This window comes from Eptesicus fuscus, chromosome 14 (assembly GCF_027574615.1).
Source record: "Eptesicus fuscus isolate TK198812 chromosome 14, DD_ASM_mEF_20220401, whole genome shotgun sequence".
NCBI lineage: Eukaryota > Metazoa > Chordata > Mammalia > Chiroptera > Vespertilionidae > Eptesicus > Eptesicus fuscus.
The window spans coordinates 46412401-46428312 of NC_072486.1; the positions used below are offsets into that span (position 1 = coordinate 46412401).

General features: G+C 42.1%; 1 protein-coding gene across 1 annotated transcript in view; it reads right to left on the reverse strand.

The window, feature by feature from the left end:
* Nucleotides 1-15912, reverse strand: part of GLI3 (GLI family zinc finger 3) — a 279986-nt gene that overhangs the window by 225875 nt on the left and 38199 nt on the right. The gene's annotated exons all lie outside the window — the stretch shown is intronic.

The following is a 15912-nucleotide window of genomic DNA, read 5'->3' on the forward strand; positions in this document are numbered from 1 at the left end:
GACCAAGCAGTGGTGCTCTCCAGCCGGCAACAGGGGCAGTTCGTGTCCAGGATGAAAGATGGTAATTAAAAAAAAAAATACTCAGGTAACAGAATTTGAGGCATGCTTTCTTGGGCTGACCATCTCTACACACACACCCTGGAGCGCCTGACTTCTCCCTGCCGTTGGGGTGCACTGAGCTTGGCTCCTCTCTGGATGATGGCAGCCGTTTCGGTGACAGCTGGCTGGTGTGCTCCTGGCAAAACCTAACTGGAGCAGGGACTAAGAACTTAGCCTCACTGTCACCTTGTGTTAAGCAAATAATCAAACAAGCCCAACCATATCATCAGCCACCTGGGTATGAAATTCCACCTTAAATTGACTTGGCACATCAGAACCAGGACTTAATGCTACAGAAGCTTGTATCTGAAACAAAAGTCAAATCTTAGCACCTCTGACAATACCTTCCCATGAAATAACTGATCATTCTCTCTTCTGTCTCCCAAGAGCACTCTCCACCATTATATTGGTTGTAAAGGTTTCCCATCCCAAGTTTGAATTTTTTAAACTCTGTCCTTTCCATCTCGATTAGCATCCCTCGTGGCCAGCACAGGGCCTGGCACAAGGCAGGTCCTCAAAAAGTTACAGAAAAGACAATGAAGCTCTTGATTTACTGGGGAAAGGATACTTTAAATGTCCTCGGCCACTGCTAAGGTAATGTCATGTTATGATAAAGTACCTAAGAACATACGCTGGAGAAAGGGAAGTCTTCAATAAATGGTGTTGGGAACATTTATATGTGGAGAGCCACATGCAAAAGAATGAAGCTTGACCCTTATCTTACACCATACACAAAAATTAGCTCAAAGTGGATTAAAGACTTGAACCTAAGACCTGAAACCATAAAATTCCTAAAAGAAAACACAGGTGGTAAGCTCCTTAACGAAAGTCTTGGCAATGATTTTTTAAATCTGACACCAAAAGCAAAAGTAAACAAGTCAACTACAATCAATGAACTGCATCAAGCTTCTAAAAAGCTAAAATGCTACTGCACAGTGAAGGCAACCACCAACAAAATGAAAAGGTAACCCACCAAAGGGAGAAAATATTTGCAAATCATATGTTTGATAAAGGATGAATTTTTGAAATATAGAAAGAATTCATACAACTCAATAGCAAAAAAAACAAACACTCTGATTAAAAATTAGGCAGAGGCTCTGAAAATACACTTTCCCAAAGACATACAGATGGCTAATAGGTGCACGAAAAGGTGCTCAACCAGTAGGGAAATACAAATCAAACCTCCAATGAGTTATCACCTCACACTTGTTAGAATGGCTCTTATCAAAAAGACAAGAATTAACAAGTGCTGGCAAGAATGTAAAGAAAAGGGAACCCTCGTGTACTGTTGGTGAGAATATAAATCGGTGCAGCCACTATGGAAAACAATATGGAGGTTCCTGAAAAAATTAAAAATAGAACTACCATATGATTCATCAATTCCAGTTGTGGAATTGTGGTTATTTATCAAAAGAAAATGAGAACACTAACTTAAAAAGCTATGTGTACCCCGTGTTCATTGCAGCATTATTTAAAATAGCCAAGATATGAAAACAACCTAAGTGTCCATCTATGGATGATGGATAAAGAAATATACATAATGGAATATTATTCAGCCATAAAAAAAGAATGAAATCTTGTCATTTGTGATAATATGGATAAATCTCTAAGGCATTATGCTAAGTGAAATAAGTCAGACAGAGAAAGTAAAAAACCTTGTGCTCTATCTTATATGTGGAATCTAAAAACAAACCAAGATCATAGATAGAGAACAAATTGGTGGTTGCCAGAGGCAGAGGGCACTGGGGAGATTAGTTTAAGTAATCTAAATTTAAAGAAAAAAGATATATAGAAAACACATAAAGATCATCGATAGGTCAAGGGAGAAAAGCCATAGATCACGAAAACAAAAAATTGTGAAAAGTTATCCAATAAAAATCAACACACATTTTTTATTAAAAAAAAAAGTACCAACCTCAGAAGATAGCTCCTTAACATGATAAAAATAATAATAAAATTATTAAAGTAACAGCCAATATGGTTATCATTAGAATTAATCACTATTACCTAGGAATTTGAAGGCAGTTTGATGTGATAGAACACGGAAATCAAGTATATAGCAACTGGGAGGGAAAGAAAATATTATTGGCAGATAGTATTATAGTCTAATCTAGATGTAACAAAAATTATTAAAATATAATATTTAATATAGCCATAAAATTGAAATATCCAGAAATCAATATTCTATTTATCAGAAATTACTAGTTAATAAAAAGAGATATTTTAAATACATATTAACTTCCAGAAATGGTGTTAAGCCCTTAACACATTAGCTCATTTAATTTTCACAACAACCCTAAAAAGTAGATAGCATTATTACCTACATTTTATAGGAAAGAAAACAGATACTCAGAAGGATTACATATCTTGCCCAAAATCACACCGGAGCAAATGACGAAGCCAGTATGAAAACCAGGCCAGCTGGGTGCAAAGTCCTCATGTCCACTTCCATTCCACCACTGTCTCCCAATTAAACTGCAAAGGGACACTCTTAATTCAAGCAAACATTCTAAGAATAAACACACAAGAAATACATGCCACGTATATGAAGGCATTAAAAATAAAAAGCTTTCTGACAAACACAGAAAAATCCCATCTGACTATTTATACTCTTACCGTTGCGATTAGCTAGTTTACTAATATTATTACTAATATTAATAATAGAAAAAGAGCAAAGGGGAGGCCAGACGTCGTAAGCATGGTCACCCGTGCAGCTTCAGCAGGAAGCTACAGCTTCACGCTCCCCAAGGAACCACTGGTCCATTCCCTGCAGATCACTGGGGGAAGGGACCCTATAAAGGGGGAGATGGAGGCATACACAGCCAAGTCAGGGTGCGACAGAGGAAGTGCTAGCCTGTCAGTCTAGCCTGGGGGGAAAAAAACAACCATTAGCTAGAAGGGTGGAGCCACAAGGGCACGAAATCTTGGAAAATTAAAATATCCGAAGAGTTCCCTCTTCTTGCTCTCTCCTGTTCTCTTATTCGCTCTTAGCCTCCCTTGCTCACTCTTGTTCCATGACCCGAACTCAACCCGTGCATTTTCTTGTTCTCTCCACAGCCATGTGGTCTTAAGCAGCAGCATGGCCATGGACCGCAGCTGGGAACACAGGCTAAGCTAGCCAGATGCTGGACTGGACTGGACTTCAATACGGGATAGGAATTCTGTGCAGCAGCCTTAATTCTGGCCCTGCTGAAGACACGGTGGGACATTTCCCGTGGCGGGATGGCTTGGAGGGGAACCCCTTAATTTTACATGATCAATAAAGATTTCCACGAAACCCCATCCTCCCCCTGGGGACCTTAGGAAATTATTTTCCTCAGGGCACCCCAACAATTCCACTTCCACTAAAAACAATACCATACTTCACAATAGGCAAATTGTACTTTATAAAAATGTTAATTAGCCCCAAAATAATAAATAGATTTAATGTAATTCCAATCACAATTTACAGAGATATTACTACTTTTGTTGATGTTGTGCTTTCCTTGGGTGAGGCAAAGTTTAATAACAAGATTCTAAAGTTCCTCTAGAAGAAAAAGAAGTGAATATCCAGCCAAGAAATTTTAATAACAGGGATTAAACTGCCCTTTAAGATGTTTGTTATTGTCATCTCCAAGCTTCGATCGGTTCCACATTCCTAGAAGCAATTTTCCAAATAAGAGGTCTGTGTACACCTTTAAGATAAAGAAACTACAAAAGAACTCACAAACCTAGAACAACAGATAGGTGAACATTCTAAAGAAAATAAGCTAACATTTTAAATAGCTAACATGTGAAAGTGATGAAATTGTTTGGTATCCACTTATTGGTCTTTAAACTTTATAGTTATACTCTTTGTATCATTAAATGTTAAAGAAAGAGCAAGAGAAAGGGAGAATGACAAAAGTAAAATAAAAATAAAAACTAATTTTAAAATTACCTTTAAAAAATTCTTAGAAAGATTGCATACCATACATTCAGAATGTTTAATGTGGAAAAGCAAGGCTCAGGAATAATTTCACAGCTGTATTAAAATAGAAGGCGACACCAAGGCACCTTTATTCCCTCCCTGCCATCTCATCTCTTCAGGTAACCACACCAGGCCATGCTTACAGTCCCACTCCAGGGCCACCCCTCCACCAGCCTTCCCCCCACAATCCAATCACCTCCTTCAGTGAGCTGAGCGCCTTTTGCAGTCCCTTCTCTACCACACCGCACCAAGTTCTCTGACACTTGTGTATAAACTGGCCCGGGGAGGAGCAGATCTGTCTCCCGCAACCTCCCCCAACCCCAATCCTCCCAACTTCATACCCCCCCACCCCCCACCCTCCCCGCACCATGTGAGGACCACCCACCCATCAGGGAGCAAGAGCGAGGGCCCTTGAAAGACTTGTAGATTCAGGCACTGCAAGTCAGCACTGTGGCTCTAGGAAAGTTTAAGGTTTCAAAAGATGGGGAAATGGCCACATCAAAAAGGTGAGGATTTTTTGACTAGCTCCAGCTTTTTAAAAATATTATGTTTCTAAATAAAGTAAATGGATACTCTAGAGAAATAGTTAAAGAAAGGTCACAGAGCAGAGCACGACTTGATAAATCAAATAAGCAGTGAGGTCAGCACAGGAAAGCAGAGAGCGTGCTACAGAACTCCTGCCTTTTTGTTTTTCCATTAAGGAGCTGTTCTTATAAACAATAAGCCCATTCAAAAGGATTTTTTTTTTAATCCCTGGAGGAAGCTTCTATCTCCCGGACCCACAGTGCCCCTCACCCTTTTCTCCTGTCTGCGACCCCTGAGGAGCAGCATCCTGCTCTCATTTGGATGGAAACACCTTTGATCACCACTCCAAGAAAAAACAAAAAACTCCTGACTCCAATTACTCAGGAATTCTATTGGTAGCAAAAGGTGAGTGCAAAGTAAAGACCCCACTGAGAATGAATTTGCTCTGGGCCCTGTTCCACCAAAGGCCAGGTTTCCAAAAACAGATAGGTGTTTGACTGTCTAGACAATCCCATGCCTTTTAATTTGTTATTTATTTTTGAACATTTATTTATTGTTAATTTATTACTAGTGATTATTACCCGTCTGGTTTCCATGTATTCCTGGGGCTAAACTAAATAGGTAGTCAGCACATGCACATCCCATCTTATTTTTCTTTCTTTCTTAAAACTTCTAATGATGAAATAGCCACATGTACAGAAAAGTCCTAAACATGATATGATAGCTCTCCATTTTACATACAACCCAGACTTAAGCAACGTTAACATGTTCCCATATTTGCTTCAGATCGTTTTAAGGAAATAAAACAGATATACCTGAAGTCTCCCATCCCCTGCCCCAGATATACTTATTCCCTCCCTCCCTCTCCAGAAATACAAAATTGGCAAAAAGCTTAAATCACTGTCGATCTTTCCTGTGGATCATTTTCAGAAGAGCCTTCCATCTCACAATCACTCTGTACTGATCAACCTCATGGTAGGCACAATCTTGCCTACCAACATCAACATGAAGATAACAAACTTAGGAAAGAATAAAAAAAAACACAAGACATAAATATTTACCATTAGAAAGAACAGGCCCAAACTTTAAGGTTAATATTCTAGGAAGATATACCACATTCTCATTTAGCCAAGCTCCTTGAGAAATTCAGCATTTCTTCCTGTATCTGTGCATTATGCACTGTACCCCACGGTGTTCAGGCCTGCAGCCATCCCTTCTGGCTCTGCTTCTGTGACCTTGTGCCTTCCCAATTACCATTCACATTTCCAACCAGGCCTCTTTTCTAAGGTTCCAATCACCTGGATGCCCTCAAACTTAACCTGCGATTTTGAGGCTGTAATAGTCTCCAGACTTGCTCCTGGTTCCTGTCTCAGGGGATGACACCACCATCTACCTACCCAAGAAGCCAAGCTAGAGGATGAGGAAGCATCCTTGATTCTCTCTTCTTCATCCTCACAGTTCTAGTAAATTATTAAACCTGCCAAATTCAATCTAATGGGTCTCTAATGCATTCCACTTCTTTTATCCCCCACTGCCTACAATGTAGTCTAAGCTACCACCTATCTGTACACACACTATACATTCCCTGAGGGCAGAAAGTGTTTGTGTAATTTATCCCTCGGTACTTAACAGTGTTTGGTATATAGGATGTTTTGGGAAAATATTTACTGAAGAAATTAATCGATGAATGGATGGATGGATGGATGGATGGATGGATGCATCAATAGGCATTCAGTAAGTCTGGTTTGCTGTCTTCCTCCTCCAGGACACACAGGCCAAGGGAACAGACACAATGTCATTATTCTAGCTAGAATGCAGTAATTGAATTTATTTCTATTTTCATCTTTTTTTGCAACATGGTTTTTATTGCCAGATTGTCCAGGTGGAGTGTCTCTAGTAAACTAAACAAAGGTAAACACAAAAATTAATGGTCAGAAAAGCAGAAATGATGTCTCACCCTCAGTAACACAAAATAGCACACATATGGATAAGGCAGGTCCCCAAGTTGTTCCAGAAAACAATGCTGCCTCCATTTATGCAGTTATGACTGAAGATATTTTCCTCATCCTAAAAAGTTAAGGGAGATATTTTTAAAAGGATCTATATCTAAATGTAGACACACTGTAAATCTCTCTCAGCAAGAACTAGTAAAGAAGCATAGTTGTGAGTCAGCTCTTCCAATTTTAACTGACAATTCTCAAAGCGTTAAATAAGAGCTTCAAAAATTATGGAGGGAAAGGGAAAGTCGGTTATATAAGAGGTTAAATATTTTCCTACAAAAGAATCTTAATTAACATTTCATTACAGAAGATGTACCTCCCATGTAAAACCTTTTAAAAGTCTATGTTTAAATGGAACAACCAAAGAAGTATGTTACACAAAAGCATTGGCCAGTATTCACTTCTAAAAGCAGTAAAGATCTGATTTATATAAATTGACCTTTGACAATCCAAGTTAACACTATAGTTTCATCTTTGCTCCGACTTAGGAATCTGATGATGATAATGCTGCTTCTGACATGAAGATTCCAATTTCCCTCTGAAGACTCCTGGTATTCTAGATTAGATATGAGATCATTCTTGAGGTGGTTTCATATCTCATGAGATGTCAGAAAATGTTGGATCTTTCTAATTGAGGGAGAAAAAAGAATTGGGGGGGGGGGAGAATTGGAGAAAAAAAAAAAAGAAGAAATCCATTTTACCAATCTATTAATATTGATTGGCAACATTGGAACAAAAATGGAAAGAAGCCATAGAAACATTTTCCAAACGAAGGGGATTGAACATGGAGTTGACAGTTAATGAGTACTCCATGTACGTCATTCTTTTACTCCTCATAGTAACCACTGGAAAGTATTATGATCTCTACTTTACAAATAAGGAAACTGAGGTCTACAAAGTATCTTTCTTCGGGCCTTCATAGTCCCTGCTACCAATGGCAGGATCTGAACTCACATCCAAGTCTGGCTGGAAGTAGAACCCATTTATACCCACAGTTCTCCATCACACGTTCCTCTTTAATGTCATAAAGTTTAGTTGACCTTTCAACTAGAAAAATCATCTTCACACCCTATCAGCAACAATCCGATGTCTCTGCAGCTGAATGAGTGGTTGTGTAACAATGACTCTGTTTTTAGGCTTAATCTAATGCACCAATACATACCTGGCAATCGACAGGCTGGACCTCATCTGCACCTAAGGAAGGTGAAGCCAAGTGAGGAAGATTCTTCTGCTGAGATGTAGCTCCTTTCTGGAGAATGAAGGGATCTTACACTGGAAGCCCTTTTCTTATTTTAATCCTCCGACTAACCAACAGAGACAACCAAAGACAACCAAAATTAAAACTAGTAGCTCACTAGAGAGCAGAGGTATTTGTCCATTGGACAGCCTTGAACCCAACAAAGCAAAAATAAATATTCTGCTACTGGAGCACTGAGTAGACAGAGAAGAAAGAATGTGGGTTTTGGACACCTCTAGATTTACCACATCAACGTTCCTATTGGCAAGAGGCTAGCTCTACACGTAGGCCTAACAACAATATCAGGCTTCACCATCCCAGCCGTGAAAGTGAGCCCCTGACTCACATTCTGGACTAACTCAACTGTCTGACCGGGTGTTACAGAACTGTAAGGACCCCTGAAGACTCACTCCGTGTTTACAGAATGCTCTTGCTCCAAATGACCGTCATGAAGCCTACACTGACGTTTCGAAGGAAACCAGTCAAGATGGCAAAGATAAGATGTAGGGAGGAACAGAGTAGTGATTTTAGTAAGTAAAGGTGTAGCTTCCAAAACATACAGCACAAACATCTACTCCATAAATTAAATAGAACCCACCATAACCTGTAGAACTCTATCCTCTAAAAGAAGTGAATATTCTCCCAAATCCCTCCAGTCATGGCTTAAGGTCATTTTCAGATCTACACATATTTATTGAGTCCCACACTGTGTTGGCCTCTGTTCCGAGCAGAGGTTCATAGTAAAGGAGACAGGTGAGGCTCTTGGTTCTTAGGTCCTGGTGAAGAAACAGAAAGTAAACAGGCAAACATAAAGGAAAATAACTGTATAGAGCAATATGTTCTTTGGAGAAAAAAAATAAAGGAAAACGTGATGGGGAATGTGGGCAAGGGGAGGAAGGGCCAGGAGAGAGGCCTCAGAGAGGACAGCAGGGAGCTGAGGCTGGACTACTGGAAGCAGGAAGCCTGAACAGGTCAGGACCAAGCCCACTGGGCCAAGATTCCTGCCAATTCCATTTCCCATCTGAGTAGCTGCCCTGAGACATCAATTGCAGAGCCGATCCTAGGGGTTCTGACTCGGGGATGTGGGAGGATTGCATTACTGAACTCACAGGCCAGGACAAGTTTTGTTTGTTCTCCAAAGATCCTCTACCTCATCTCATGGTGGTTTGGCAAAACGTGGAATCATGGCCTTCTAGGCAAATGGCTGTGGTCTCTTTAACGATATCAAGACTGTAATATCTAAAACTTTAAAAATCTTTAAAAATCAGTGTATCGCTCTGGTCTAACTTTGAGACCCCCTTTAGACATGCCACACACACACAGATACACACACACACACACACACACACACACACACACACACACCACATAGGCAGATTAAGTCTTCTGCATAGAAAACCGGAGACCATGACAGTTCAGACACAATCAGATGAAACACAATCAATGTCATCAAAAGTGTACAGCTTAAAATTCTCAAACCTCTTTCAGAAAGTTGTTGTTACTGTTTTTTTTTACTATGGAAAAGACTGGGGACAGTCTCACTGCCAACTAGAATGAGAAAGCATTTTTCTCTCCTAAATTTACTATAGATGGCATCTATAAAGCAGTCAGCCAATAACCAAAAACAAAAGAATACACTGCAAAGACAAAGAACCGAGTTAGAAACAGCCTCTGAGACATGCAAGAAGCGCCAGTCCTTTGAAAATGTACAACTTGGTCTAAATGTTAGATGTGGTTTTCACTATTCACCACAAAGTTGAGTTGCTAACATTTCTAAAATTTCTGAAAATGATTTTCAGGCCACTAGCCTGCTTTGAAGCAGATGTAAATTTTCCATTGTTAATATATAGGCATTAGTAAGCAAGATAAATAAGAGGCAACAAGCAAGATATCTAATTCTAATACGTTTACAGAAAGCACGTTGGAATTCTCATTTTCCTCAGCCCACAGCACGGCAGAGTGGGGAGGAGGGGCAACTACTGCTCCCCCTGCTTCAAAGTCCACTGTCTCGCCAAACAGGGCAGAGGGCCAGCCGGGCAGGTGAGGCTCACCGTGCTTCTCTTCCTGACATGAGTTTATTTAGGGTCAAACAAATAATACTCAAGTCATTTTCAGGACACGAGTGGCAGAAATATGACTTAGCATAGACGTGAGCAAATACCTAGGCACGCATTTTTACCTCGCGAAGAGGGGATCAGTTGTGAGTGTGAGGTCTGGCTGCCCAAAGGCTACTTCAATCTCCTGCAGTAACGAGAGCAGCGCCGCCCTCGTGTACTACGTGCTACCACACTGCGATGCGTGTTCGGGCCCAGCTGGATGGACAGTGAGCACTCACAGCCACCCCAGAACAAGAAACAAACTAAAAGGAAGGAAGGAGGTCTTGGGGCCTTATTCAAATACTAGAGGCCTGATGTACAAAATTCGTGCAAGAGTAGGCCTTTCTTCCCCCAGCTGCCAGCACTGGCTTCCCTCTGGCACCCGGGACCCAGGCTTCCCTCGCAGCCCCGTCTTCGTCCGGAAGGTCGTCCAGAAGGACATCCGGTCTAATCAGCATATTATGCTTTTATTATTATAGACTTGCAAGTGTGGTGGTGGTGGGAGGAGAGGGTTGCCTCTACCTTGAATCCAGAAGGCCAGAGAATCTTCCCACACATTATCTAAAGGGCTTCTGAAGGCAGTGGGGGTGAGGAAGGGGCAGACAGTGTAGAAATTATGGGGAGGTAGAGCTTTGCCACATACAGAAAATATTCTAGTAATGAGAACTCTCTGAAAATGGAATGGGCGGCCTGGCAAAGGCTTCTTTCCTTCTTAGCAGTGGTTGTGGAGGCACTTTTCAGGGCTCTTACCATCATTTTTGTACATTAAAAAAGGGATGGACTCTAAAATCTATAAGACTTCCCACTTCTAGCAGGTGGCTTCTATCAAGATTCCTCCACCTTGTGGGGGATGGAGGGTGGCGGATATCGGTATATTAGTGCTTTTAAGCACTAAAAAAAAATACTCCTCTTGCAAAAACAAAAAGAGAAGGGTGGGGAGGGAGGAGATGAACACATGTTGTTCTATGCTGGCAACAACAATGGGAATGAATCTAAGACATGTAGCCACATTCATTAGAAGTTGCTTTCCAATGACCCATTTCCATCTGTGTTTGCTCCCATCTCATCTTGGTGGGGCACTGACTCTTTACCTGGGGGAGGGGGAGAGGACATTTGAAAGGGGCGGAGGCTTCTGGGGGCATCTAGGCATTTCCCATTCAGGGAGCTAGACACCATAGCCAAGGCACTGTCTGTGTAATGCCCACCCCCAGCAAGGCCCTGGTTGGTACAGCTGATTTGTTACCATTTCAGTATCCTCCTACCTCCTCTGGGGGGGGCCACGAACTTAGAATAAGAGGGGAATGGAATGGATTTGAAAACCTCCCCTAATTCAAAATCAGCTATGTCCCAAGAAGCTTTGTTCCCAAAAGATTTTCAATCAGCATTTCACTAGCCTTAACTTTTGTACCTGCAACATTTGTTTCTGAAAATTGCTAGCCAATTAAATGTTATTACTTGCAGTTGTGTTTTTTAAAATAATCTGTCTCCATTATTAACCTTTTGCACTCGGATGTCGAGTGTGACTCGACACGGTTAGCATTAGAATAAAGGAATCGAGAAAAAAGCAAGCAAGTGCAAAGGGTTAAGGAAGTGTGGTAGACATAAAAAGTGATGCTGACAGACTGGTGAACTATATAATCCTATATAATAAAAGACTAATATGCAAATTGTCCCCTCGACCAGGTACCGGGAGTTCAACCAGGGGGCAGGGCTGGCTAGTCAACCACCTGCAGTCCCTCCCCCCGGCCTGCCTGGCCTGATAAACCCCGACTGGAAGCCGGCCAGCCGGCCAGACCCCACCAGTGCACAAATTCGTGCACCAGGCCTCTAGTTTTAAAATAAAGATGACAAGAACTATTTTTTGTGTCTGAAAGAATGTGTCTCTTACTAAATCAACTGGTCGGGCCATTTTGGTTGTGAGGAGGTTCAGGCTTTTAGTCTTGTTCTGGCTCTCTCATAACTTCTTAAGCATTGCAGGCAAATCTCAAGATAGAAAACTCTCATTCATTTCAGACCTTTCGGGGGGGGGGGCGGGGTGGAATCAACAATCATTTATATCTAGATTCGTTCAAGATGAACCAGTCTTGAGACACAAGGAGAGATTAAAAGGCATGAATACATGAACCATTCCTAGGAGGATAGAAAAACTCCCAGGTCTACACACTCTAGGATTTGAAAGATAACAACAATAAGCATTTTAGAGTTAACTAATATTTATGAAATAATAAGTGTCCAAAACTTGCTAGACATGAGGTAGAAAATGTTACTGCCACAGCTACAGGACAGGGCAAGTTCGTCATTCTGAGACCCAAATCTTGCAAAGCCTGGCCACCAGCAATTACTGTGTGTTATGACTACTCTATACTGAGCATTTTTAGTGCCTTATAAAGTGCTTCCAGATATTCTCATTTGTATTTCAAAGTAGTACTTTTTCAGTTTGTTGTGTTAAGACGGAATTATATGTTTCAGTTTTCCATCTAATGGCAAAAAAAGAACACAGATTTTAGAGAGGAAAAACATGTATGCTGTATAAGGATACAAAAACAGAGACACATGCTCAGCATTTATACAAATATCCTAATATATAAAAAGCCAGGGTCTGTCATGATCTAAACATCCAGATGGACGACCGAAGAGCAGACTAGGGTCCCTGCTGGTGCGGTGGAAGTCAGTCCTGGGTCCAGGCCACCCACGGTGGGAGTCAGTCCTAGGTCCTGGCCACCTGCAGTGGGGGTCAGTCCTGGGTCCCGGCTGCCCACAGCATGGCGGCGAGAGGGAGCTGTGGGAACGGAGCCAAGCTGCCATCAGACTGGCCTCTGGGTCCCTCCCCACACCCGCAGGCTCTGGAGAACCAGAGCCATGCTGCATTCAAACTGGCCTCTTGGTCCCTCCCCCGCCCACAGGCTCTGGGGAACCGGAGCCATGCTGCGATAGGACTGGACCCTACCCGAGGGGTCCTGAATTGTGAGAGTGTGCAGGCTGGGCTGAGAGGCACCCCCCCCCCCCACCAAGTGCACGAATTTTCGTGCACCGGGCCTCTATATATTTACTAGAGGCCCGGTGCATGATTAAATCGTGCCCCTAGGCCTAGCCTGCCATCAGGGCCATGTCCACTGTCCCACGACGCCTTGCACACTCCATGGACGCTGCCGATACCCTGTGATGCTCCCAGCTTGCGCCCTTCCCCCATGTGCTGCCTCCCCCTGTGGCCAGCCACGTACGCCTCCTCCCTGCCCCCCGTGGCAGGAGCACCTCCACTTGCCACCTGGGGACTCGTGCCACACTCCCCGCCCCCACCCACCCAATGCCCATCCCCCACACCCTCTTCATCATGCAGCCCCCCTCCCCGCCACCTGCCTTGCTGTGCCCGCCTTGCTGTGCCCTCTTCGCCATGCAGCCCCCCCCACCAGCCCCACACGAGCCCCACCTCGCCACGCGAGCCGCAAGTCCTGGCCCATGAGAGGTGCTCCATGCACCTCCTGGTGACCAGTTGTTTGGTCATGATGCCCCAGGCCTTTTATGATATAGATATACATATATTAGTGATATAGATATACATATATTATATATATATATTATATATATAGTGATTAGCAATGAAACTTTACCCAACAGAAATGATCATTTCTCACTTACTGCAAAATATGCCAATGTTTGATCTTTGATTCAAGACACAAAAATGTTAACACCATCCCTTCCATGACCCCACTCCCAACTACCTGCTCTTAGTGGAAGGAGGCCAGGGGCCAGGAAAACAGGAGCCTGAGGATAGTCCTGCTTGAGTTCCAGCTATGGGACTAGAAAATCCCTTCTCTGAGTCTCAGTTTCCTTATCTGTAATATGTGATTTTAATACAGAAGACCCCTTTCAGTTCTGGCAGGCTATGATTTGTGGTGAACAGAATGACATCTCAGAATAAGCACAATGAATTTCTCTGAAAAACCCAACATAAATTCTGGGCCATAGCAACAGTGAGGGGGTTGTAAGGCACAGGTTGGGAGCACCCCTCAACTAGAACAACTCTTTCTTTAGCTCCTAACTGCCCGGAAACAAATCAGTTTCACTAAAAGAGAGATGTTGACAGGAAGCCAGGAAGGCTGGTCAACAACCTTAATTGCTCTAACCACTCACCCTTTAGTTGAGACATTGTTAGCTGAAGCAGCCTCCACCTTTGTTTTTCCCATGTAAATTTCTGTTTATCTTGACTAAGATGTTTTCCCCAAAGCCTCAATAAAAGGGATGGCAGGGCCAGAGCAGTGAGTAGTTCTCCCACTAGAGGTGGACTACCGCCTGGCCCCCCATTTCGCCAAATTGAATTTCTTCAAGTCTCCTTTCATTTGTGTGCGGCCCTTCTCCAGAACTCGAACCCTGAACCGGAACCCTGGACCACGCGGGACGTGGAAAGGGATTCCTACACCTAACCCCCTTTCCCAGACGTCCAAACTGTCCACATGAAGCTCTTCATTTGGTTTAATAAGATAGTCATGACTACTGAATTAACAAACACTGAACCGAATTTCACCAAAGAAAACAAAGATGCCTTAATGTTCATCCTCATGAACCTCTCAAGCTATTTTTCAGGAAGCAATTTCTAGGATTTTACATGTGTATTTGTCCCCATATCAAAATCCTCAAAGCGGTGACTCCATCATCATTAATATAAGAAAAAAGAAGAGAACCAGTATTGCCGGTGGAAGTGCAGTCTTTTCACAGAGTCAAGAGAAAAGCATTTCGGGTTTTCTATATATCCTTTTCCTGCATTCTGTCCCCAATCTTTTCCTAAGCTTTGTTCCATTTGAGTATACTTAAGAAAAAAGAAAAGGTTCTTAATACACAAATCCCCTGGGCAAAGTCTAGACATGAAAAGTTCTATTGTATGCATAATTTCCTCAAGACACTCCTGTGGAAAAAGAAGGAAGTTCGAATTTCTCTGTGGGCTGGCAAATTTTCTGTACTTATTGGCATTGCTATGGTGAATGTGTATCTCCCCAGACAAAAGGCCAGCAAAATGCTGGATGATCTGAAATTTGGGAAATAAACAAATGTCTCTCAATTATTTCCAAAAGCTTTAGGCAGTAGATTGTGGGCATGATTTCAAGTGTATGAAGTTGAGGCTTAAGAAACTAGTAGAATTACACCTTTGATGGCAACACTTCCTATCTTCAAAGGGATGTGTATTCTGCTACTTGGAGTTCTTAAAGTCGTTTGTGATTATTTTATCTACTTCATACTCATGCATTACAGCAATATGCCACACACAGAACCAAGACATATCCTTCTCAGACCTCTCTCTTTAATTTGGCCAAGACCAGAATCAACTTAAATCCAACACTTCCAAGTTGTTAGTCAACGAAGGTTACCCCAATGTGAAGGTAACTTAAGATCAAAAACAAGAGTGCCACCCAGCCAGTGTGGCTCAGTAGTTGAGATTTGATTGATGTAGAAACCAAGAGGTCAAGGTTCGATTCCAGGCCAGGTTACATGCCTGGCTTTCGGGCTCAATTCCCCAGCACGGGGTGTACAGTAGGCAGCCAATCAGATCGATCAATGATGTTTTTCTCTTGTCAATGTTTCTCTCTATCCCTGTCCCTTTTTCTCTCTCTCTAAAATGAATTTGAAAAATTTTAAGTATTAAAAGAAAACAAGAGTGCCAATATTCCTTTGGCCATTTCTGTCGCCATCAATGGCCTTCCAATAACAGCAACAATAAATAAATAACAAAGAGCCTCAAACCACTCCTAATTCTTGATGCTTGCATGCTGATTATCTCAGTAGAAAAGGCCACCACATAACAGACACCACTATCCAAGAATATGGAGAACAGCTGCCGGGACTTGATAAAAATGCAGAGACGCCTGAGCAGAGTTTTTTTTCCTGGGAGAATACAGGTAGTATTTACATTAACCCAGGCACTTATTGATGTACCTGAACCTTTCAATTCAAGACAGATAAGACAAAAGAAAAACTAAATTGCTTGCAGAACATGTTAAAGTATAAAAGGTGAAA